Raw genomic sequence first — 27,500 nt, 5'->3', positions numbered from 1 at the left:
CTGCGAGAAAGCAGCTCAGTCTGGAGAGGATTTGATAAAAAAATGTGTCTATATGTTTACATTTGCGGAAAATTTCGGATCTGGATTTCAGTAGTGTGATCCGAATTTCTGGATTTCAGGAGTGTGATGGAATTCATAGATCTAAAAAGAATATGCGATCTTCCAGTCACGCTGTATTTCTGAGATATATGGCTGGGATAATTCTACGATTTTCTACTTGACTCTACATGGTGTGTAGTTAATCTTTATACCTCATACGTGGCTAGTCATCTTAGTGGATTTACATTTGTCAGCGTACCAGGAAGAACATAGGTGGTTTGAATAATTTTCTGTTTTTTCTGTGTTTTTTATTGTTTTATTCACCCTTCCACGTTTCGCATCAATCTGCTTCTCGTTTGTATTTTCTCTTGATTGCTCTTGTACGACAGCCCCAGTTTGAAAATTGAATACATAATGTTGTCAGAGCCTGAGGTTTATTGAGCGAGGTAAATCCTGTTATAAAAACTTGCCTAGACCCGCATCTCTAATTATTAGTAGCTAGTATTTTTAGAGTGTGTACATTAAATGATATCTATCTCCCACTGGATCAAATACGTTTTCGATGATATTACCTTAACGGAACAATAAATTATATATGTATGAGTGCACAACCTAAAGAAGAGGGGGGGTACTCAACACATTTGATAGGAGTTACATGTATTATCTAATAACAGTTTGAATTTACTCTTTACGACTTAAAGTTTCGGAGGTTCATAAGACGAGCTTAGCATGTCAGGCAGCTGGAGAACGAGTAACAGACAAATCCATGATGGCCTCTAAATGTTAGGCCTGTATTGGTCAACTCAAATCACTTCTGCAAGTGACCTCAGTTCTTATGGTTGTACTTAGGTATACATGATGTGGTCAAATAGGATTTTGGAATGTAGCTTTTACCGTTAAGCCTGGAGATTGCAGGATGTTTTATTAAGCGACAGCATTTCATTGTATTTGCTGCTAAACATGGCAGAGTTGGGTGTTGTCACGGGTTAAAGGAGAACTAATACTAGCAGTCAGAGCCGTTTTCTTGGAAATAACCAGATTTAGTGGTTCTGAATTAAAATTAGATGGTTCCAGTTTGGATCGTCACTATCAATGAGGCTGAAGTGTATGCGGACGGCTGAGGTTAAGAAACATGCCCTTGAGTATGGAACAGGCAATCCTATATGGCATACATCATGTCGATGAGAAAGAAGGGATATTTGTAATTGGAAAGAATTTCGAAAAGAGGGGTAAATGAAAAGAAAAGTATATAAGCATGTCATATACCTTCCGTTGAAATTTTTTACTGACGGGCAATTCTGAAAATCAAATAGCAGATACTTTTCTTTATGCAAATAATTACAATGAACTTTACTTCTTGAACTGAAACTTATTCAGTAATTATTCGAAAATTTTTCAGGTAACCAAGAATGACAACTCATCATATTTTTGTCGTTACTATGATTGTATTCCACACCATAGTCAGAATATATTTGTCTATATGAATATCTGTGTGTTGGCATACTTACGCGAATATATATGCATTCATATACGTGTGTGTTCGTTCACACATGTGTTTAAGGCATTCTACTATTGTGTTTGATCTCATAGCTTATTGATATTTTTGAGTAGTAATTTCTGACTTAAGCAACTTTGGCACTAGATCAAAGTTTAGAAAAGGAAATCAATTAGTGGAATCTACTGTTATGCGTTATTTCTGTTAATCCCATACACATGAGATGCATAAAAGCCATTTCGACTGATGTTGGATTCGAAATCGTCGCCGCAAGGTATGGATTCTATCACATCCACGAACTCATCGAACATAGCATATATTGATTTCTATTTTGGTTTCACGGTCACACATTTAATGTGCGTGTATGTGGATAAGAGAGACAAGGAAAGGAGAGAGGGAAAAAGAGAAGAGAGAGAGCTTGGGAGGAACAAAGATCAGTCGGTTATGTTGAATTCATTATTTCTCAATTTATCAAACACATCATCTGGACATTAATTTAACAACAGCAAAATTCGAAAATGAAACGGAAGGGGCACAAACAAATATTGGTTTAAAATTTTAGCACATAGCCGGTCATTTCGGGAGAGCGAGTTGGTTAATTACAACGACTCCAGTGCTCAAATGGCACCTATTTTATCAGCCCTAAACGGATGAAAGGAAAAGTTGACCTCGGCGATATTTGAACTCCGAAACTGAATTGTAACAGTAAAACGGCTGACTTACTTATTGCCAGATACTAAGGAAAAGAATTGCCTTTCGATTTCTCTATTTGGAGGAATTAATGTTGTCACACATCATATGAGATTAATTCTTATAATTATAGGATCAGATGAACGAATCAGATTCTTACATATATATTATGGACACCGTTAATTAAAATCGAATTTTTAAACAGGTAAGCAAAGTTGTTTCTAATCTCTACACAAATCTTTGACCCTTGAAAAGAAACCTAGCACAAATAACAAATTTAAATTAATATTAAAACATTTTAACTGTTAGAGCTCAGGTGTAAGTTGACATTGTATAAGGGTTGTATATCAAGATTGAATTCTTAACTTGCTTAAGTCTATAAGCTTTGTCGCTTAAGTGTAATCTTCTGTATTAGTGAATTCCCATAATTTTGTAGCTTTTAAACGCAACCAGGCTTTATAGAGGAGTGGTCCATCAATCAAATTGGTTACATAGCTTACAAAGTCTAAGCCGCCATCTTCCAGAGTTATTCTAAATAGAGAAGAAAAGTATCAAACTGTAGGTAAAAATAATAATTAATGAAAGCCTTGTATACATTTCTTGAAACTATTCTTTGTGACTTTGTGTTCGATAATTTATATTCATTGACGTTAATCCATAAAAATGATTATATTTCGAATTTCCGATGAAAAACATATCTCGGGAAACAACGATTCCTGGTTAATATACCATGCTAGCTGATTTAAATAAATCGGTGTATGTCAAGTTCATTTGGCTTTACTAGATATCGCAATCCTTATAGGGACAATTATTCCAGTTTCTGTCTTCCAAATCCACCCACAAGGATTTAGTCGGCTCGAGGCCATAATAGAAGACAGTTGCTCCGGCGCGAGGTAGTAGAACTGAACAGGAAACCATGTGGTAAATTTATCATTCAGTTATTTAGAAGGAACACATAACGGTAAAAAATTAGAAGGGAAACATTAAGATAAATATTTAAAGCTCAAGCTCGAACTTTGGCCAGGTACGTAAAACGAAAGTAGAAAATAACTTTTAAGATATATCATCTTTGTTTCAAGTAAGCTTAAAAATAACGAAGAGTTTATTAAAATGATTTTGTCATTACAAAAGTGATGCTTTTTTAAAAATAAAATCAACATGCAATTTTGATAGAGGGTTTAAATTTAGTTCACTTTAAAGCAGATAGTTTATATCGTAGAGCCAAAGGCTCTACGATATAAATTTATAAAAAGAGTGTTCCTTTTATATAGTTTGTTATGAAAAAGAGTGTTCTTTTAAGTTTTGAGTTCAATCTCACCTATATTGTTTTTTTACCATTCATCCTTCTGAGGTCGATAAAATAGATACAAATTAATTAAGAGAATCGATATAATTGATTATTTATTTTCTTATTCTCAGATACGTGACGTTGTGTCTTTATCAGAAATATTTCAAATTTCAAACTCAAAGTACAGACATGTCTTCAATAAATATAATGGGGAAAAAATAATCAAAAGAAATAGAAAGTATGAGGACTACTCAAAGACATGATTAGAATGAGGAACATAATTAAATTTTATTTCAGAACTAATTATTATATGCTGTCAATAACATATAATATTTTTAAAATATAAAAAGAAATACATAACCCGCGTTGGAAATATATCCCGGAATGTAGTCTTTCATGAATGACAGGCAAATACAACTTGGAACACAATTGATGTTATCAGCTTGACCTAGGCTAACATGTGCCATTATGCTTAATTATAAACATTTATACATTTCGACGTAAACATTATCAAGTGATATTGAAATTCAACTTGCTCATTAATTATAGGAACACTCATATTGTCAATACACGGCAAAAGACGACAATTAGAAATGTTTTGCGAATATTAAAAGTGAGTTATTAGTTTTTTGTTATGTTGCATTTTAGCATCCTTCTTTTTGGACATCAGTGAGCAACAATATATATATATATATATATATATATATATATATATATATATATATATATATATATATCAAAATAAGCAACAAGGATATCCAGAGGTAATGCAGTACGATTGTTTCATGCAACTCCATTTAATTTAACAATGTAATCATCACATCAATTTAAAAATGCAGAGCAAACGTCAGCTGCAGAAAGACATAGAATTTGATTAAATTAGAAGAGATGGGCACATTAGTATAATTATACCTAAAATCTCCAAGAAGCTAAGGAGACAGACAGAGAACATCTTACTTTTAGCCACACCATGGAAGCTAATAAATAAAATGTCGAAGAAGACTCTGCCTGTCACTGATTTTATTTATTGTTTTAGTTTAGATTTATAGACTATCATATCAAACTTTATATATCTAAAGCTTAAGAGAATAAAGGGCACTATCTGTTCGGGGTAGGGGTGAGAGAGCAGACAATAATCATGGTCGGTATAGTCATGAGGTTTGGTAAAGGAAAACTTAAAACAAGATGTTGGCTGACAAGTGATTTCATAGTAGTTCTTACGTCCTCCTTAAACCTTTTTGTATATATGTATTATATATCATATATGTATTATATATATATATATATATATATATATATATATATATATATATATATATATATATATATATATATATATATATATATATATATATATATATATATATATATATATATATATATATATAAGTATACATATATTTATACATGTACGTGTCTCTGTGTGTTAGTATATACATATATATAATACATGTATACATATGACATATAATACATATATACAAAAAGGTTTAAGGAGGGCATAAGGACTACTATGAAGTCACTTGGAATGGATCCAGGGGACATAGAAACAGGTGTGGATTGGAATGAAAGCGTTTGAAGAGGCCAGGATAACGCATGCAAGACTAAAGAGATTTAAGGAAGAATGTTACGACCGAGAAGGTGAATCACAATGACCTTTTTGTGTGCACAGTTTATAGCATACCATACCTTTCTTTTGCTGCGCTCAGATTTCATTTGTGAACCTGTGGAAAACGAAACTCTACCAACAATTGTGCCTATATGTCTGTGCAATGTATATATCAACGCAATGTATGTCATGCAGAAGGTTTGCAAATCTAACGGAGGCCTCAAAAGACATTTTAAGATTCATAAAGATCAGAACTTATCTACAGCTTTCGGCGGTCCAAATCTTATGTGCAATCTATGTGGGTGTCTTTTCAGAACATAGTCTAGTTTAAAAAGCCGCATCAGATGCCATGATGTTTCTAATGTGTAGGTACAGGGGGTGATCAAACTCTGCATAAGGAGTAGACAAACACCATATATATATATATATATATATATATATATATATATATATATATATATATATATATATATATATATATATATATACATATATATATATATATATATATATATATATATACATATATATATGTGTGTGTGTGTGTATATGAGTATATATATATATATATATATATATATATATATATATATATATATATATATATATAAATATATAATACATGTATACATACATGCATAGGTATAAATATATACATATAAATATAGATAGATATAAATATAGCTATGCATGGACGTAAAGACACACATACAAAAGTAAATACATGAAACTCACTGACTAAAACATGCATATATATACATATATATATATATATATATATATATATATATGGATATATATATATATATATATATATATATATATATATATATATATATATATATATATATATATATATATATATATATATATATATATATACATACATATATATATATATATATATATATATATATATATATATATATATATATATATATATATATATATATATATATATGTATATAATTATATGTATATACATATATGTATATAAATATATATACATAGATATGTGTGTGTGTATGTATGCATGTAAGTATATATATATCTATCTAATTAGGGAAAATATGATTAATGGTAGTACAAACAACGTCATCTTTGGAACTGATGCTCATAACGATGATTATGAGGACGGCGATGGGGATAACAAAACTACTGCTCCTACCACTAATAATTCCACCAACGCAACCACAGCAACGACTAAATACGGTGAAAAATTAACATCATTATTTTATACGAATATTATTTTCACTAAGAATATAATTTGAAAATCTGAGAATATTATTACATATCGTCATTGTTGTTTTCTGTTTTCATTGGTGAACTTTTCTGAGTAATTCATTGCCGCTTATGAGTTGAGTATGCATTTATTCATTGCTTTAGGGATACTTCATTTATCTTTCAGGAAATCTTGATGAAGTCATACTGTTTGCTTTCTTTATATTTATTCTGAATGTTGGGAGATCTCGTATAGTTACTATTCAGAGGAGAGCGTTATCTATGCAAGTAGTTTAATAAATAACAGTCGATATCACTCAGAATGTTGTTGAAATCAGAATGTCCATAAATCTCTCTTTGTTTTACCTGTCAGCGTAAAATATCTTTTTACTTTGTTTATCCCAAAAGATTTCCTGTTTTAAATTATTATTTTCTTTATGTCTCCTCACAAAACAAAATGAAGTGATAAGACTTTCTCCAGCAACAATGGCATCTATTTTAACATCAACAACCACATCAGCGAATATGCCTCAATAGTTTTAAAACTTTGAACAATGGAAGTAGAAAGTATTTATAAAACGAAATAGAAAATTTAAATAATTTTCTGCTGTAACCATGTACTAGTGCCAAACATTTCGTCTAATAATCAACCAATGCATGCTTGATCCTAGAATCTAATTACCTGGTCACTGTATATTCCTCAACTTGCAGACATTATATTGTGTCAATTTGCTTGTTTATTTATTTACTAAAATGGCAATAATAACAATATACAAACACATGTGACATAATATGTCATATCAGTAATTATAAAAATGATATTTTCTGTCACTATATGTTGATGAATACCAGCTATTAATCCCCTCCATTTTCTTATCATTCAGCTTTTTAGGTATCAGTTTATGTTCTGTTCCAAGCGTCGCAACTACTACAGGGACAATTGTTACATTTAAAATAGATTATTTCTAGTATTGTTGTCGAATTAAAATTTGCTGAAGAGTCTTGTGTACTAAAAATACACGGCTTCCATCAAAACGCTGGTGTATCGCCGGACACGTTGTGTGACCTGATTTGATTTCTTTTGCGATAAATACTTCGAATCTCCTGAACCAAGCTATTCTGGTATAGAAGTCAGTATACAAAACATTTATTAATGGCGTATTCATTCTTAAAATATTCATTGATTCGTGTGAAATATCTCTAGAATTAAATTAATATATACTCTTGAAACAGCTTTAAAATTAAATACCGGACTATACGAAATATATAATGTACATGTACACCTGAAACGGCTCTAGTTGTAATATTTATATGCTACAAATACTCACCATCTCCACAATCAAATGTATCAGAAAATTTATAATTCATCTTACGATTTTCAAAATAACAGTGGAATTTCCATGGATACTGCTAGTTTAACATAACTATTATATGTTTGAAAGAAATTTAATATAACATTAAGAATCTTCGTTGGAGTAAATACATAGCATAAGTTTCCTGTTTTAATCAATAACTTATCTTTGTAAAACATTGTGAAAAATGACATCACCCAAAGCAAAATAATATACAATATACGCATTTGGAAAATGGCGATTTAAGACGGTCTGTTGGTTAGTCGAAAGAAATAAAAACAACTAATATGTCAAATGGTATGATGAGAAATAAATATTCATTTTAGAGTCTAGAACGAACTAAAGCAGACAAGTCGAATATATTCTCAAAAATAAATGGTTGCCGTTGAAGCAAAAAGACATTATATATTTAATCATATTTATAAAGTTATTATGACAAAAGCATAGCCACTTTATTTTTATTTAATTTTGAAGATTTATTAAATTTACTACAAGAAAATACGATTATATATTTCCTTTATAGTTTCTATATAGAGTTCTCATTTTAAAATGCCCGTTTTCTAATATTTGCTCATCATCCAGACAATAACACTTTTTAGAAACGTTTTTGTTCTTAGATTTTAAACACACCTACAGGAAATGTTTGTTACTAATTGTAACTGGTTGAATTTATTCCATTGAATATTTTCATTGAAGAAGACTCCAGCCTGATAAGTATTTATTATGCATGAAAATGTCTGGGCTCTTCCTTCAGATATTTAATTGATATTTTATTATTGCATCACTAAATTCCTCCCTAAATTCCCTTAATGCACATCAATACACATTGGTATAGAACACGTGCATCATATAGCTAAAAAGGTTGTGCCGATGGTCACTGCACTTGTGGTCACTTTTAGTGATGAAAAATTATTTCCTTTTTGGATTAAGATTGCGTCTAGCCACCTTAATTATATATATATATATATATATATATATATATATATATATATATATATATATATGAGTGTGTGTGTGTGTGTGTGTATATATATATATATATATATATGAGTGTGTGTGTGTATGTGTGTGTGCATGTGTGTACACAGACCTATGCATACCCATACATATATATAAATATATACTGATTTTTATCAAGTAAAAGATAACAGTGACTTCAAAGTTTAGAGCTGGCTGGCTGTCACGTGATTTATGACGGCGAGCAAGCTGAAACTTCCAAGTCACTGTCAATACTTTTCCATGCAGCAATTAATATGAATAAATATGTATTCTACTAAAATGCATTGTGCAATATTTCAGTTTTAAGTAAAATTATTTTTATACATAACTTGGCACAATAACAAACACCCCCACACACACACATACACACGCACACACATAGATACATATATGTTTGTCTGTGTGTGCGTGTGTGTGTCAATGCCTATGTGCGTGTATGTCTCTGTATGCTTGTATGCATGTGTGAATGCATGAGTAGGTTATATTCCACTGAGCAGGCCTAATGACAAAAAAGACCTCACTGTTCTTTTCAACAATTATCTTTTTAAAAAGTAGTTTCTCTCAAGTCTATTTACCTCTGTTGTCAAAATAATCCAATCAACTGATCTTACTGCAGTTATTTTCCATGCCTGTTACTTTTAAATTATAAACACTCATAGAATAGTCTTTCTAAATCAAATATTTGAAATGTTACATATATATGACAAATAATATATCACAAATAACGAGACCCTCCATTATTTCTATTCTGTAAGGAGAGTACGCTCTCCTTAAGTATTTCTCCTCAACCATTTTGTTTAAATATCTTTGCCTATCATTCGTGTTCTTTACTCGGTTCTGTGATGACAAAGCGGAAACCGTATTCGTGAGTAGAATCCTTCATCAAAACATACTGGAATAAATCTCAGCCTACTACACTGTGCAGGTCAAGTGCCGTTTTCACCTCTTCTTACTCTCACGGGAGAGCATAATGTTATCAATGAGTATAATTATATATTATGATCATGGAGAATCTAGAAACATCCACACTTGGTGATTATAGATTTATAGATTCGTGGAGGCACGCACGCATACATACCAGCCAGTATATTTAATGCTTGCATGGAGTCAGGTCATGTTGAAATTATCTCACTGAATGTATATCATAAACATTTACGCAGCACACTCACGCGCATCCATAATCACTTATGTACATCTGTGCATATTTCCTTGCAGATGTAAGTTTAAAATGGATGCAAAAGAATGAAGATACTTGAGAATGAAGTAAATGGAATAATACACACGCGCGCACACACACTCACATACACACGCACACACATGCACACCCGCATAAAAAGAAATGCACGCTCGCACACACACACACACACGCACGCACACACACACACACACACACATATACAATCTCATATGCGTTCGTGAATGAAAGCACTCGTACACATATGCATATCACTCATGCAATCACAACAAATTTACATTCGGCTATATTTGAAACCATATATATATATATATATATATATATATATATATATCCAAACATAAATATACACATAAATGTGTGTGTGTGTGTGTGTGTGTGTATACATTAGCGTTCGAGATAGCTGATTATTGATAAATGCATTTGTTAGTTTTTAAAGCAATTTTATGTTCTCGTTTTTCCTATCATAAGAAAATGTCACTTTACAACTGTAAAGCTCAATAAATGATTACTCTTGCTAACGCTCTTGCTGTTCTTATACCTGCTGTTGATATTGTGTTGCTGTTTACGTTGCTGCTAGTTTTGTTTTAGTTTCAGGTCAGCTTTGAACAAAGCTTCGGTCAAAAGCAATCCTTCTGTGGCCAACTTGTTCAGTTTTACATGTTTTTGTTAAGCGCCAAATCAACTCCCACGGATGAGGTTTATGATCAAAAGCATTCCATTCTTGACCTTCACGTTCTGCATGGTTTTCTATGATTTTCTTATGTAAAACTTCATTTCCTTACCAAACAGACCTGTGATCAAAGGCATTCTATCCGTGACTTTCCCGAACTCTTATGGGTATCTGCGACTGTAGTGTTTGAAATGTCGTTTCCTTATAGGACTGATCTATGACAAAAGGCATTTCAATACTATCATGACAAAAAGGCAGCGTGCTAGCGGAAACGTTAGCACGCCGGGCAAAATGCTTAGCGGTATTTCGTGTCTTTATGTTCTGAGTTCAAATTCCGCTGAGGTCTACTTTTTCTTTCATCCTTTTGGGGTCGATAAATTAAATACCAGTTGCTTACTGGTGTCGATCTAACTGTCTGGCCTCCTCCCCCAAAATTTCAAGCCTTGTGCTTAGGGTAGAAAAGAATTTTGATCATGACAATCTTTCATGATTATGTACGACTACATATGCTGAAGTTTCGTTTCCTTCTTTTAGACGTTAAAAATGGCTTGCTAACTCATTGACTGAATAGTTACTTTCCCCACCAAGCGTCTTATAGAAACCACGTAATACTACCAAGCGCAAAAATAGAGTCATATCATAGAAATGTAATAAAAATTTAATATTGCAGTGTATTATCTCTCAACGACGTTAAGTTGGAGACACAGGCCAAATATTTCTAAAGTACGATGTCCATTTTAAGCACCCATCACCATTGTAACTCTCTCCGAAAACTCATCGCAATAGAATACAAAATTAGTCTTACATCTATGAGGTCTGTTGCACTATAAGGTCTACTAGATTAGTTAAATAATATCACTACGGTATCATATTAAGAAATGTTATTGTTATGAATTCAAAGTTGGTGATTAAGGATAGGTAGTGTTTCATTATGGAAGAAAGATCTTAGCTGTTAACAGTCGTAAACTATAAAAGCAGAAGTAATATTCGGAAGAGTACCGAAATCTGTTTAATAATCCTAAACCACACAAGTGTATACATATATATTTGCATGTATGTGAATATTTCAATGTACTTACACACACACACACACACACACATTCATTCCCTTACACGTTCTTGCAGCTATAAGATCTGCGCACTAAAATGACTTGCACATATATATATATATATATTCACGCATATATGCATATATACGGATACATTTTAAATTATAAAGGTATATATATATAACGAAAGAGAAAGATAAAGAGGTGGGGTAAAAGGCAGAATAGAAACAGATAGGTTGATAGATAGTTATACAAACGGATAAACAAATGGACCGATAAATGGATATACATATATATATATATATATTGTCCCTAATATTATTATTATATGTATATATATATATATATATATATATATATATATATATATATATATATATAAGTTTATATATATCTATACGCTTATTTATCGAGATATCTTAGCTTATATATATAAATATATATGTATACACACAAACACATACAGAAATACATATACACATACATATATTGGCATGTCTTTCTCTATAAATATTACAACATTAAAGATATGCCATTTTGCATAATTACATCTTAGCCTTTAACACAATGTATGATATTTGCCAAGACAAATGCTTTTAATAAGAAACCCGAAATGTATTATAATTAGCAAATGATTGAGTATTTATACCGTGTTTCGGGTGATAAATATTAAAGCACTGAGAAGTTGATTCGTTGAAGAAGAACAGCAGCACGTAGTAGTGGAATATTACAAAGTAGTGTTACGAATATATCAACAGGAGGTCTCTTAATACATTGAACCAATTTCAAGTAATGTAGTTGAGCTATTAGTATCGATTAAATTTGACTGTCTTGACTGACTTTCTAAAAAGATTCATAGCGTTGATATAGAAAATAAAACTTTGATAATATTATCGAATGAAAGACTTGCACGTCAGCAGCGATAATCGGTGTATGATGATACTGCTGAATGTTAAAAGAGGATGAGTTCAGTAGTGTAGCAATCAATGAAGGAGGCTTTTTACAAGCCTGTTGCATAAGAAAGTGTTCGGATGAAAAAATAGGCTATGCGGTCACTTGGTTTTCTAGAAACAGCAGCCAAATTTCCTTCAAACTTCATATTATATTCTCAGAAACAAAATTATGCATTAGTCAAATTAGTTTCAGATATCATGGAAGACGAAGAGTGGTCGATATAATCACAGATAAGGGATCATATGTTGACTTGAACTGGGTTGATCTTGGGCCAAGCAATAACAAAAGCAGTAACCAGAATAGCAATCATAATAATAATAAGAACAATAATAATAATGATCCTTTCTACTAAAGAAACATGTCGGGAGATTTGAGAGATCTAATGTCAAAAGAACTTAATATCGAATTAGTTAGATAGAATACGCTATTTTATCGACTTAAAGCAATGAAATGCAAAGTTGACTTTGACGGGATTTGAACTCAAAAGATAAAGTGCCACAACAAATGCTGCAAGGTATTTTCATCCGATACACCAAAGACACTGTAGTCTACGAGTCTCAACAATAATAAACGTTTCAAATGTTGGTACATGGCCAGCAATTTTGGGGATTAGAGTTAGCAAATAACATCGCCCTCAGTGTTCAACTGGTACTTATTTTATCGAGTCCGAAATGCTGAAAGGCAAAGTCAACCTTGGCAGAATTTGAACTCAGAAATAAAGAGGGACGAAATGACACTAAGTATTTTTCCCGGTGTGCTAACGATTTTGCCAGCTCACCGCCTTAATAATAATAATAATAATAATAATAATAATAATAATAATAATAATAATGATGATGATGATGATGATGATGATGATGATGATGATGATGATGATGATGATGATGATGATGATGATGATGATGATGATGATGATGATGATGATGATGACGATGACGATGACGATGACGATGACGATGACGATGACGATGACGATGACGACGACTTCTCTTTTGCTGCAGATTAGAGGTGAGGTCCGATTGTCTATGTTGTTTCTGTTGCTGTTCAGCTTCAAGTCAGATATATGATCACAACCAACGATTTTGTCTACTAATCGGAAACTGAGCATTTGAATCATATTATACATTTTCAAAAGGGTAGGGAGTAATTGGGGAGATTTAGCTGCTACATCAATCAGGTCGGTCTGCCATGTTGTGTCACACTCCGACACTGATTTTCAAGCGGCAAGCCAAAAGGGCTTTCCAGGTGAGCAACCGGCTTTTTGAAATATAATTGAAGGCGTTATAAAATTGAGTGTCTTTAAAAACGTGCTATCCCTATATGGAGTGTTCCCCTATATATTACATTTGGATACTAATGCGGCACAAGATTAAATCTCCCGAGCTCACTGGTTACTGAAATGAAGGCACAAACTTACCTGACCGACCTTATTCCTAACGTTTCACTCCCGTTCACCCTTCAATGATTTCAATAGATCTACATCAACAGTGATGAATTATTTGTTGTTGATTATATGTAGAACGTCAAGAACTATATTCTTTTAGTCTGTTACTCTTTTACTTGTTTTAGTCATTTCACTGCGGCCATGCTGGAGCACTGCTTTAATGGGTTTTGGTGGAACAAATCGATCCCAGGTCTTATTTTTTAAGTTTAGTACTTAATCTTATCGGTCACTTTTGCCAAACCGCTAAGTTACAAGAACGTAAGTAGACGTAAGCAGGTCGTGGTGGTCGTGCAGGAGGGAGGGCAAACACAGACACAAGACACGCACACGTAGATACACACACACACACACACATGTATATATATATATATATATATATATATATATATATATATATATATATATATATATATGTATATATATATATATATATATATATATATATATATATATACGACGTGCCTCTTTCAGTTTCTGTCTACTAAATCCACTCACTAGGCTTTGGTCGGCCCGAGGCTGCAGTAGAAGACACTTGGCCAAAGTGCTACGCTGTGAGAGTGAACCCTGAACCACGTGGTTGGGAAGCAACCTTCTTACCACACAGCTACAGGATAGATAAAACTAAATTTGTAGTTGTTGCTACTGTTTTAAAGAATGTTTCTTTTTTCCAGTTTATAAATCATAAATGAACACATTGGAATATAAAACATATAGACATAAACGATACGAAAGACAAGAATATTGAAACGCTTAATATTAAAATAAGTTACGGGATTTATTTATTTATTGGTATTTCAATATCATACAGCTATCAGTTATAGCTAACTAAATGTTTCAGAAACGTACGTTTTCATCTATAAAACGTAATGCAACATTGCTGTAAAGCTGACGTTAAATCGGGGATTGTATAAAAATGTTTAGAGAATGCAAAATGCGAAACAGAGTTAATTTTACAGTTTTATTTAAAAGGGATATTTTGACTATAACATTGTTTTCTAGTACAGAGGGAAGGCATTTATTTCACGAATTCATCTTTTCAATTTTAATATGAAACTGAAGACACAGAAAATCTGCAGAAAGTATTTTCCACAAAATATCTTTATTTTTTCAAAGTATTGTAGCTATCGTACGAAAATTGTAGATTCCCAATTGTGCTTGTTCTGCCTGAGCTATTTCATTTTGGAAAATAGTAATATATGACGTCAAGTATAAATGTATTTCATTTGGCCGAGGCATGAACTGATTTCTCAATGAAAGCGAAATTATCAATTGAATCAAATGCAATATACTAGCAGTGTGGGTTCTGGTTCGATTTGAACCCAGGTGTTTGACGAGAGACAAAAGAAAATATAAACGATTGGATCACCCTCAGTGCATTAGTGGCATTTAAGCAACCGGGCAAGGAAAAGTTAGCTACGGGAGGATTTGAACACAAAATGTGGGCGAGACAAATTCTGTAGTGTTTTTAATCCTATACACCAACATTTTAGCCAGATCAATGAGTTTCTAGATAGAAGTATTGATTTTGTTTCGAAGGGCACAATCTAAATCTTGTGAGAAGGCCAAAAGTTAAGCTTATCGATTCCAATATATTTATAGGACTTGTTTTTATTGATCGTGAAGTTATCAAAGGCAAAGTGGATCCTAGCAATATTGAACTAAGAATGTTGTAGGAGGGCTAAATGAGTTTTTCACAAGCTCACAATTTTCTCAATTTCTCATCTCTAACCTTTATGGGAAGAAATACTTGTAAAATTCAAGAGAAACCGAAAATAAAACCTAGTATGACAATCTCCGACGAAATATTACTTCAAGCATTGGAGTCTTGAAAGGAAACTATTTCTCGAACAATCTTTGAGGCAGCAGCTTAAGGCAGATAGCTTGGAACTTAGAAAAATAATAAACGGAATAAATTAAATCTTGGAATTAAGTTAACAGAAGGTACAGAAAAGAAAAAGACGTATAAAGCACAGGAATAAGAGGGAAACTGGACGAGTTTGAAAGATTTACTTGTTTTTAGAAATAGAAATTCAATTTAGTAGCATAGTGTAAATATTTGTCCTCCTCGTAAAATTGTCAGTAATAAATACAAAATATAAATGAAAAAATAAAAAGTAAACGAATAAGTAAATAAACAAATGAAATCTGGAAATACGCATCACTTATATTGACATGTACTTTGGAAATGACAGATATCGTAAAATTATCAGCAGAAACAAAGAGATGCAACAGAATTTTATAATGAAGATTTATGCTCAGGAACGAAAACTGGTTTAGAATCTCTAAATTTCTCTTCTCCTCTTCCTTCCCTGTCATCGGTTTCTCTTTCGCTTTCTCTCTCTCCTCTCTTCCCACTTGTCACACCTATTATGCCCATCTTTACCCCCTCCACTTACCACTTTACATAGTCCTGTAAATGTCAACTTGCAAACATTTGCCATAACCTTTTCACAGGTCTCGAGCCCCTCCCCCAAAATTTCGGGCCTCGTGCCTACAGTAGAGAGGATTGTTATGCTCGGATAATGTGTGTTCTAATATTACGGCCTAACCAAGTTTGCCGTTCTTATCTACTATAGGCAAGTCTATAGACAGCGAGAAGGAGAATTAACAGTTGTTAGTGACAGAGGAAGAAAGGCTGAGAAAGGAGAGAAAATAATGCCACCCTGGAACACTATTATGACAAAATATAAAAAGATATTAAAAAGAAACATAATTGAGTATTGTGAGGTCTCCAATAGAATATCGTACACTATAACGTTCCCGTCTAGACATCAAAATTTTGTAAATTAATAACAGTTTTTTAAATATTTGAATAAAACATTTCAACTTTTTTCATTAAGTTCAATCTCTTGTGAAACTCATTATCCTACATGTGTTTGGCGCGATGTTATGGATTTAGATTTCAATAAGCGCAGAAATTTTTAACATCTAAAAGATGTTTCGGACAGTAATTTTGATGACAATAACCGTTTGAAAACATAAAATACAGCGTTTTAGCATACAATGAAAACATCTCCACTCACAGAACAATATAGGATTCCATCACCATCTCTATAACCATAACTAACTTCATGACCATCAACATATATCTACCCTGCGTCCATAGCTAGGACGCTTTTGGTTTAATTTCCGTAGCGATACCTGGTAAAAGATTAATAGTCATCCTTTGATTTTAGTAAACAGATTTGTGATGGTATTCTGATAATCATAAAAGATTCATAATGATGTTCGTGATTATAAAAAGCACCGTCAGTTGTATTTGAAACCATATTATTTGTATCATTGTTACATTTTCTTCTCCTGTATCACCGATATACATTGATTTCACTAACGCAACTGTAACTAAAAAACGTAAGGTTTATTCCTAGGTGATAACTCGATAGGAGACCGAGACGGAGTATAAAATAAATACACTTAAAGAAACCTGTAATGTTGCTAGTTTTATGTATGCAAAATCATCGCATCGTATAATCAGAATGCCAACGTATGTGTATGAATGCGTATATATATATATATATATATATATATATATATATATATATATATATATATATATATATATATATATATGTATGAATGTATGTATATGTATTTATATATATATATATATATATATATATATATATATATATGTATGTATGTATGTATATGTACATATATATACATATATATACATATATATATATATACATATGTATATATATATATATATATATATATATATATATATGTGTGCGTATATATATATATATATATATATATATATGTACATGTGCATATATGCTAACACGCTTAAGATAATCTCCACATAACTCAACTTGGATTCTGGAAGTAAGAAATTCCATAATCCGTTAACTGCAAACAAAAATCGTAAAGAAAATAAGGTCCCCATATTGTTTCGTCTGCTTCTCTATCTCAACGTTTCCCTCTCTCTCTCTCTCTCTCTCTCTCTCTCTCTCTCTCTCTCTCTCTCTCTCTCTCTCTCTTTCTCTCTCTCTCTCTCTCTCCCTCCCTCCCTCTCTCTCTCCCTTCCCCCTCTCTCTCTGTATCAGTATATACAGGGTGCATATATATATGTTTATATTTATGTGTATGTGTGTGTATGTGTATACATATACGTACATATATCTGTATCTATATCTGTGCGTTTTCGTGTGTCTGTACACACGCAACGAATTGTGTGACATTTTAAAGCTTATATAAAATACAAGAAATTTTCATGAGAAGGTGGTTATTATATATAAACAGGTAGAAAGTTATAACCGTGTACATATTCAAATGAGATCGATTGTACAACTGCACGCACGCGAGCACATGCATTCACTCCCGCTTGTACACGTAACGTACGCACATACACATGGTCACACACACACGTGCACATGCAAAGACACACACACATACACACGCCAAATACACGCCAAACAAAACTGTACTCACACACATACACCTTTGCTTTTAGTGACGCAACTCTCAGTAGTATGTGACATATGAAATGTAAAATCTTGAAATATCTATTTTACTCCATTGTTTGACTTTGAATCTACTTATTCATACCTCGCGTTATAAGCACTTTATATATAGTAGCTCAAATACTACCACTAAAATGGTTCTCTGGCTGCCATTATGACGTCATAGATTGGACAGTCATTTTACACGCTGTTTTCACCCTCCTCTAATACCTGTATGCATTCTTACATATATACATGTACACACATTCATACAGCTGTATATATATATATATATATATTTATATATATATATATATATATATATATATATGTATATATGCATGTATAAATATACATATATGTAAATATTTATAAATGTATGAATATGTTTGTATGTATATATATATATATATATATATATATATATATATATATATATATATATATATATATATATATATATATATACATTTTATTTTACTTGTTTCAGTCATTAGACTGCGGCCATGCTGAAGCACCGCCTTGAATTTTTAGTCGAATGAATCGACTACAGTACTTCTTGTTTAACCCTTATTCCATCAATCTCTTTTGCCGAAACCATAAATTACGGAGACGTAAACACACTAACACCGGTTATCAAGCGGTGGGTGGGGAGAAAACACAGTCACAAAAGCACACATACACACACATGCACATACACACATACACAGACACACACACACACACACACACACACACACACACACACACACACACATATATATGTATATATATATATATATACACATACACACACACACGCATATATTCACACACGATGGGCTTCTTTTAGTTTCCATCTACCAAAACCACTCACTAGGCTAATGTCGGCTCGAGGTTAATAGTAGAAATCCCGTGCCCAAAGTCTCACTCAGTGAGGTAGAACCTGGAACCATGTGGTTGGGAAGCAAACTTCTACCATATAGCCACTTATATCTGGGTATATATGTGCGCATGAATACAAAGCCATATCCGCAGCGGTTCATGCATCCTCCCTATCGCGACGAAATTATCATCTTTCTCTTTTGTTCCACATTTGTCTAAAATACGTGGTTGTGTGATTAAGATGCTTGCTTCCTAGCCATGCGGTTCCGGTTTCAATCCCATATCACTTTGGGCAATTGTCTCCTATATCATCGCAGGGCCAACCACACACCTGTGAGTCGATTTAGTAGATGTGTGTGTGTGTTTTCGTCATTTTATTTGTCCCCTTCGCGACCTCTTGACAACTGTTGTCAGTTTGCTTATGTGCATGTAACCTATCGGTTCGTCAAATAGAACCCAATATAATATGCGCACCAAGCTCTGAGGAGCAAGTACTGATGTTTGATTTCTTCGAATATACCTTCGAAATAGTTATTTAGCATGGCTGCAGTCTAATGACTGTAACTAGGCAGTGACCCAGAATGGCCTCGGTCTAATGACCGAAACAAGTAAAAGAAAACATATACATAGGCGTAGGAGTGGCTGTGTGGTAAGTAGCTTGCTTACGAACCGCATGGTTCCGAGTTCAGTCCCACTGCGTGGCACCTTGGGCAAGTGTCTTCTACTATAGCCTCGGGCCGACCAAACCCTTGTGAGTGGATTTGGTAGACGGAACCTGAAAGAAGCCCGTTATATGTATGTAAGTATATGTGTTTGTATGTGTGTGTATATGTTTGCGTGTCTGTGTTTGTCCCCCCAACATACGTCCCCGTATCTTAGCGGTTCGGCAAAATAGACCGATAGAATATAAGTACTAGGCTTACAAAGAATAAGTCTGAGAGTCGATTTGCTCGACTAAAGGCGGTGCTCCAGCATGGCCACAGTCAAATGACTGAAATAACTAAAAGAGTAAAAGAGTAAATATGTCTGTGTGTACGTGTGAGTGCCAGTGTGTGTATATATACGCATGTTGTCGTATCCTCGTGTATACGGATATTCATTTTTAAATTTAAAGTTTCATGTAACGCGCCTTCGCGAAGTTTTTCTTCTTTTTTTTTTGGCTGGAAGTAAATCTTTGTCTTGTAATGTCGTCCCAGATTAGATGTAATCGAAAAAATCATAATAAAGTCGCTCCAGTTTTGACAATCCTGTTCTTTGCATATCTAGGACTTTATTGCTGGATATAGAATATTAAGCTGTTTTCTTGTCATATTATTATTGAAATACACTGTCCTTGTTTCAGTTAAATGAATTAATGAATATAAATTAATTAATTCCAGTTTCGAAATACTGAATTTAGTAAAACAACTTAGTAATTATTAAGCTAGTTTTGGGGGAAAAAAGTTAATATGGAATTTCGATGGGTTTTCATTTAGTCACCCTAAAAACAGGAACTTTGGTCTATAGAACTAGAAGCGGTTTCAGGACCGAGGTTGATATAAAAGGAAGATTGGAATTTGCAAGAAGTTTATTTAATTCTTTTGGCGGGATGAATATCCATGTACTAGTTTCCTGTTTCAGCAAAATTCAAAATAAGCAATAATTTTCTATCGCTCTTTATCTTTTCCTCTTCCTTCCTGCTACAGTTTCTATTTCACAGTTTTAGAATAGGTGGCTGAACGAACAGATTGGACAGTTCATTACATCAATACCAGCATTTAAGGACAGTGGGAAAAGTTGATCAACTATACCCGTATAAAATGTCAATTGTTATTTACTTTTTCATTTCTATTAAATTCTATAGCCTTTTCTATAACATACTGTGTCCTCAACAAACTGAATTATTGCATATGTTTATCAAACCGTGAAGTAAAAGTGCTTAGTGATAAAATGATTGTTTACAGTAGCTGCAATGCAATTGTTCTATTATCTATGTAAACGTATAGATATCACGCGACTATAAATCATGTAAAAGCATATAAAAGTGTATAAAAACGAAACAAACCTATTCTGAATTCATTTTAAAAGTGAAATGAATCGTTTCTATGTCCATTATTTAACGTACTGTGTTTTTCATACTCTTACAAAATATATTAATTTCAACTACAATATAATTCAACAAATTATAAGACCATTGACAGGAAGCCAACATACCTCAATTAAGGCAGTGTTAGATTGAAGAAGCAAAAACCCATGCTTCAGTCGCAAGTTTCGGCATGTTGATGAGACGCTGTTTTGTACTGGAAGTTATTACTGGGAAGTGGAAATTACATCAGTTTGTGTTTTTTAGGTATCGTGTATGATAAACGGGTGAAATTTTTCGATCCCCCACTCACACATATGAACACATAGTCATCGTTATAAGATACATATTTACAGGCAGACAAAGAGACACATGTGTGTATGTATACACACGCGCATATATTAATCTTTCTTTTTCTATGAAGATATACAGAAAACAATTCAAAATTGAACTCAAGAATTACTCAATATTTTGTAAGAACAAATTGAGAGTTAATTCAAAGTTTTGGGTTACTCGCCTTCACACACAAATACATACACCCATTTCACCCTCACACACAAATACATACGCACAAACACGCATACGCGCGCGCACACACACCACCAAACACATACAAACATACACACACACAAACAAACACATACACAGAGACACGCGCGAATAGTCACGGACACAGACTCGCACACACACACACACACACACATTTTACAGTTTTCCATATTCACATCACATGAACCGTCTGAAGACGCATTATAAACCGAAACTTCGAAGTCCAACTTTTCCTCGTTAAACTTTGTGCATTCGTGCGCGTGTATGTATGTATGTATGTATGTATGTATGTATGTATGTATGTATGTATGTATATGTGTATGTGTATGTATGTATTATGTGCGTGTGCGTATCGATGGATATATGTATACATATATGTTTAGTGCTACAACTTTATCAAAAGGACTTGTGATAGAAAAAAATTTATTTAAACGTAAAGTTTTAGTATACTCATTATTTTGAAAAGTGATGTGGTTTTTCATTGCTGTTTAATGTAATTTTGTAAGTATAAAACCTTCAGATCAATCAAGCTCCAATACAATAAAATTTATTTGTAGATTTTTTTAGATTATATTAAAACCACATAAAATTTAGAAAGCAAAGATTTACAATACGACGCTTAAATATATATATGAGGTTTGCAAAATGACCTGTCACGTACAGATAATACCATTGACGTTTGGCACACTGAATGTTGCAACAGTGTTGTTATTACTCATCTTATATTACGTAGTCACGTGAAAAAATTAAACGCGACTATTTATAGATTTACTGTCTTGTAGAGTTGCTGGCTCACTAACAAAAAACCAGTACGAAAGAATGGACGAAAGACAAAATAATATTGAAACGAAATATCATGATGTTGATGATTGATTAATTATCAGCTATGTGTGGCAATTAATTCACAAAACTGTTCTTTATAGTTTTATCTCTAATTATTTTTATAGAATATTATTTGTGAGGAAATGCTGTTTTTTTTAAAATTTTATTTTACATAACAAATTAATGTATATTTAAAATATTTCTACTCAGACATATATCTATAATCTAAGAAAAGAAAAAGAAGTTTTGATAAAAAGGTTTCATACCAAAAAGACTAAAACTAAAAAAAAAAACATAAAAGATAAATAAAATACTAAGATTCGTTGTGTTCAAATACTTTACGGTGAAATCACGTATATGTGGCTTTATATTATGTCCATCATCCCCGTCTTCATCATCATCGTCGTTGTCATCATCATCATCATCATCATCATCATCATCATCATCATCATCATCATCATCATCATCCTCAGTATCATCATCCTCAACATCGTCTTCTTCCTCCTCCTCTTCCTACTGCTGCTGCTGCCACTACTACTACTACTACTACTACTACTACTACTACTACTACTACTACTACTACTACTACTCATCATCATCATCACCACCACCACCACCATTGTAACGTCCACAATTCCACGCTTGCATGGTAGATTCGTTGAAGCAGATTTTCTACAGCCGGATGCAGTTACTTTTGCCAACATCCATTTGTATCCGAGCAAAGTAATATTTCTCCATCACATATTTTCTGGAAGAGAGAAATAAAAACACCACATGCATGACGGTGACGCTCGTTTTACAGATATCGAGTGGTGAGAAAATAGGGAGACACAAACCGACACACATATACCTATGCGTACATTATATGTATATACATATGTGTGTGTGTGTGTGTGAGTGTGTGTGAGTGTGTGTGTGTGTGAGTGTGTGTGTGTGTGTGTGTGATGGTGCATGGCCTGGTGGTTAGGGTGTTGCTTTGCGATCACTTCGACTACTGGCGCGTGGTGCACCGTGTACCTATCCATACAGCGTCGAGTTAATGTAGAGTGATCTAATATGCGGCACGATTATTTGATCGGTATAAACAAACCATTTGTGCAGGTAGTTCGGCAAAACTCGAACACTTATACGTCGTCTTCGACGGGAGAGTCTGCCATATATATATATATATATATATATATATATATATATATATATATATATATATATATATATATATCATTAAGTTTCTATATCTTTGTGCACCTGAGGATTGCTCTGCATTTTATATTTGATGTAATGCTTAATTAAATGGAGTCGCATGAAACGATCGTACTGCATTAATTTTGGATATCCTTGTTGCTTATTTTGATTATGTATATATATATATATATATATATATATATATATACGATACTTTCTCTGTTCTTAAACGACAAATGTGGGATCAGTAAAATAAAGCAGTAATCATGTTCTATGGACACGCATGTGTCTCTTGAGGCGTGCTGATGCCTTCCAAATTTTTGGGCTAACGGAACAAGTTGGGGACCCAGTTTGCTCGAGTGCTTGTGGATAATTTACTACAAAACCACAATGGCAGGTAAGCTTTCTATTTTGAGCAGTGGCCTTTTAGCAGCGTGGCTTCGTGCGCGTACGATTTTGCCCCGATGTTGGTGTCAACTTTGCTCAAATGTTTGAACTAAGGAGAAGCATGACTAGCGCCAGAGCCTGCATTTCGATGCTTTGTTTTCCCAGGATGAACATGTACAGAACCATGTATAATTTTCTTTTACTTCGGCCTACATGAGGAACGAGAATAATGGTAGTTTTTGAGATGGGTCTTGGTTAGGATAGAACCCCCCCCCCCCACCAACTGAAATGTTTCTGTTCTGCAACCATGCCTGTATGTATGTATGTATGTATGTATGTATGTATGTATGTATGTATGTATGTATGTATGTATGTTTGTATGCATGTATGTATGTAACTGTATGTATGTGTGTATGTGTATATACATGTAGTACCTATGTACCTACGTACCTATGTATGCCTGTGTAAGTACATTTTTTTTGTATGTATGTGTGTATGTGTGCATGTATTCATATATCTATGTATCCGTGCATGCACGTGTTGTGTCTTTCACGCAAATGATCTTTCCGTTATGGGATTAGGTTTACATTTGTTTCTCGTGTTATGAGATTAGGCTCGTAAGCGAAACTTGTTAACCGTGTTTGCCTGATATTTTGAAATATATTTGACATTTGTTTATGTATTGTCTATTTTCACATTTTTCTTTGTTGCATCTTGTATTTCTGTGCATATACGGATAACTTGATGTACGGTGCATTAAGTAGGATTGCTTATAAAGCCAAAATTTAACAAGTCGCTCGACTTAATACCTACCACCTAACACTTGGCGGAGTCCACTCTGTTGCAATCCTTCGGCTTAGGTTTTTCCGATTTGAAGATATGTCCTTCTGCCACACTCTCCTAATTAAAATGATAAAAAAAGTTAACTGTGTGTCATGTTGCCGAGAGATTAGTATTATAGTCATGATTTTTTATTAACGGTTCTCTTTTGAGCATGGAAATGACAGCAGAGCGCAAATTGACTTATAATGTTGTTGCATCATTTTGTTTCGTGTATGATTGATATATGCAATGTTTTTATTTGTAGCTATACTGCAGGATAAGGTTGTTCCACTTGCTTTTATTACTACTATTTTTTGTTTTTAAATTCTTCTGTTCAACGAAGATACCCAAACGGCATCTCTATACAGTGGTGTTTCGCTAGTGGTTGTACCTGAGGGTATAAAGAGCAGGATTGGATACACTGTCCTTATTGGATACATATAGGTCGCAATATTTTTTGTAAATGCTATGATATGTTGCTGTTTTCTTAATTATACAGGATACAACTGAGAAACTTGCGTTTTTTACCCGATCACTGATGTGGCATTAATGAAGTTAGGCAGATGATATCGGTATCCCATTTAGCTAATGTTTTATTGTATATAGTAATTACCACTGTGATGTAAACAGTTGTACATCGTTCGTTTATTGCTTAAACAACGTTTAACAAGTTGATGAATGTTGGGGCGGGGACGGCGTACCCTGTACATCTAGTCCTAAGGAGTGAGCATCGTTGTAGATTTACTACGTGTGGCATATAGCAACAGATGCTGGAAATTTTATCTGTGTGGATGACATCTCTCTCTCACTTTCTTTCTCTCTCATTATTTCCCTCTCTTTCTCACTATCTCTTTCTGTCCCTCTCTTTCTCTCTGACTCTATCTTTCTCTGTCTGTCTGTCTATCTATCTCTCCATGCTCTCGTTCGATGTGGCTGGGTTCATTCTAGGTTAGCGGTCCCAGAGGTGTCACCACGTGTAAAGCCGACCAGGTCAATGTGATGTCGAGCTTCTGGAGAGCGTCCAACCACCTTGTACGGGGCTTGCCTCGGGATCCCTTTGAGCCGGCAGCAGCTGCGGCGTACGGACCTTGTGGGATGATCTGGTGGAAGGCAGAGGAGGATATGTTCGTGCCGGCGCATGCGGAGGATGGCTCTGATTCGTTAAGCAGCGCGTACCCACGAAGAATATCGTTGGAAATGTAATGGTATGATAAATTTCGTTATTATAACCATAAATGAAGCATGTAATGAAGAAAAGATAATGTTCTGTATCTGTAGTTGGAATGGATGGAATGGAGAGTGCCATGAGAAACAGATCAGAGGTCACTGTTCAGTGCAGCACTGAGCATTGTTGAATTCAGAGACGGTGTTTTTACACAAGTTGAGAAGAAAATAAATTGGAATGTCTCCACGTGTTATCAAAAGAGAGGGGTTAGATTGACATAGGGTTACAATGGGACAGAGAAAATGTGATAAATCAGTTGAAATGTGTTTGCATACGGTTTGCGGTGACGTAATAATTATTAAAAGAGATGAACTGACTGCTTCAGTATGTCCCAGTTTGTTGGATGTGGGTTTAGTGAGGATGGACATTGTTCAGTAACACTAGTTTAAATTAGGGATGGGAGCCTCCATGGGCAAGGAAAGGATATTTTCCACGCTAGCTTTTACTCATTCTAGAGGTTTAGCTGCTGTTTTTCTGTATGAGATGGAAAGAGGATTAATTGGAGTCTATCGACGTTTTTTCGAACAAGATAACAGCCTTTAATAATTTACTTTTATTTTCTGTTTGCTAATCTATTATGAAAGACTAGACCAATTTTAACAACAATCTTTAATCTTTTTCTAATAGGCCAGTAATACTTGATACTTGGAAATTAGCAAGTTAAAGTGGAACCGGGTTTCGTTTAGCACAGGAATGGGAGTATTGTTTTCAAGTGAGATTTTGTAATAATGTAATGTAGTTTTCGTGGGTTTCAGTATAGTTTTTTTTTATAAGTTTGTTATGCGTGAAAATAAACGAGAAGTTATTTGCGATTCATTATCAAATAATTAGTCATTCGGATAAGAGATAAAACTAAATCTTTGAATTTCGATAAAGTGCATTCAGCTTCACGTTGCATTCCTCTTGCTTGTTCTCCTGACACACAGAATAACAGAAAGAAAAAAAAAACTATGTGGTAGATTCTCCACCAATTTCGACGATGCACGACCATCTAACTTTCTACTTGTGAAATTAACTGAGTAAACTGTTGATTATTCAACAGCTACGTGTACCCTTTAAGCAAATGTCAGGTTAAATCAGGTGACACAGTGCGATAGGCTGTAACTTTGTGTTGCAGGTAGAATTTAGAGA

The 27,500-nt window shown here is 33.5% G+C and overlaps 1 protein-coding gene across 10 annotated transcripts in view; it reads left to right on the top strand.

Annotated features, from left to right (window-relative positions):
- Window positions 1-27,500, top strand: part of LOC106875319 (uncharacterized) — a 606,879-nt gene that overhangs the window by 266,975 nt on the left and 312,404 nt on the right. The window contains exon 2 of one of the 10 annotated variants that reach the window (XM_089357635.1): window positions 2,358-2,429. The exons of the other annotated variants lie outside the window; for them this stretch is intronic. The gene's annotated coding sequence lies outside the window, so the exon portion shown is untranslated. The remainder of the gene's footprint in view (window positions 1-2,357; window positions 2,430-27,500) is intronic. 10 annotated transcript variants of the gene reach the window in all.

The sequence above is a fragment of the Octopus bimaculoides genome, chromosome 9 (genome assembly GCF_046866305.1).
Source record: "Octopus bimaculoides isolate indiv1 chromosome 9, ASM4686630v1, whole genome shotgun sequence".
In the NCBI taxonomy this organism is placed as follows: domain Eukaryota; kingdom Metazoa; phylum Mollusca; class Cephalopoda; order Octopoda; family Octopodidae; genus Octopus; species Octopus bimaculoides.
Note: the sequence above shows the minus strand (reverse complement) of the source record. Positions and strands in the feature narration are given on the sequence as shown.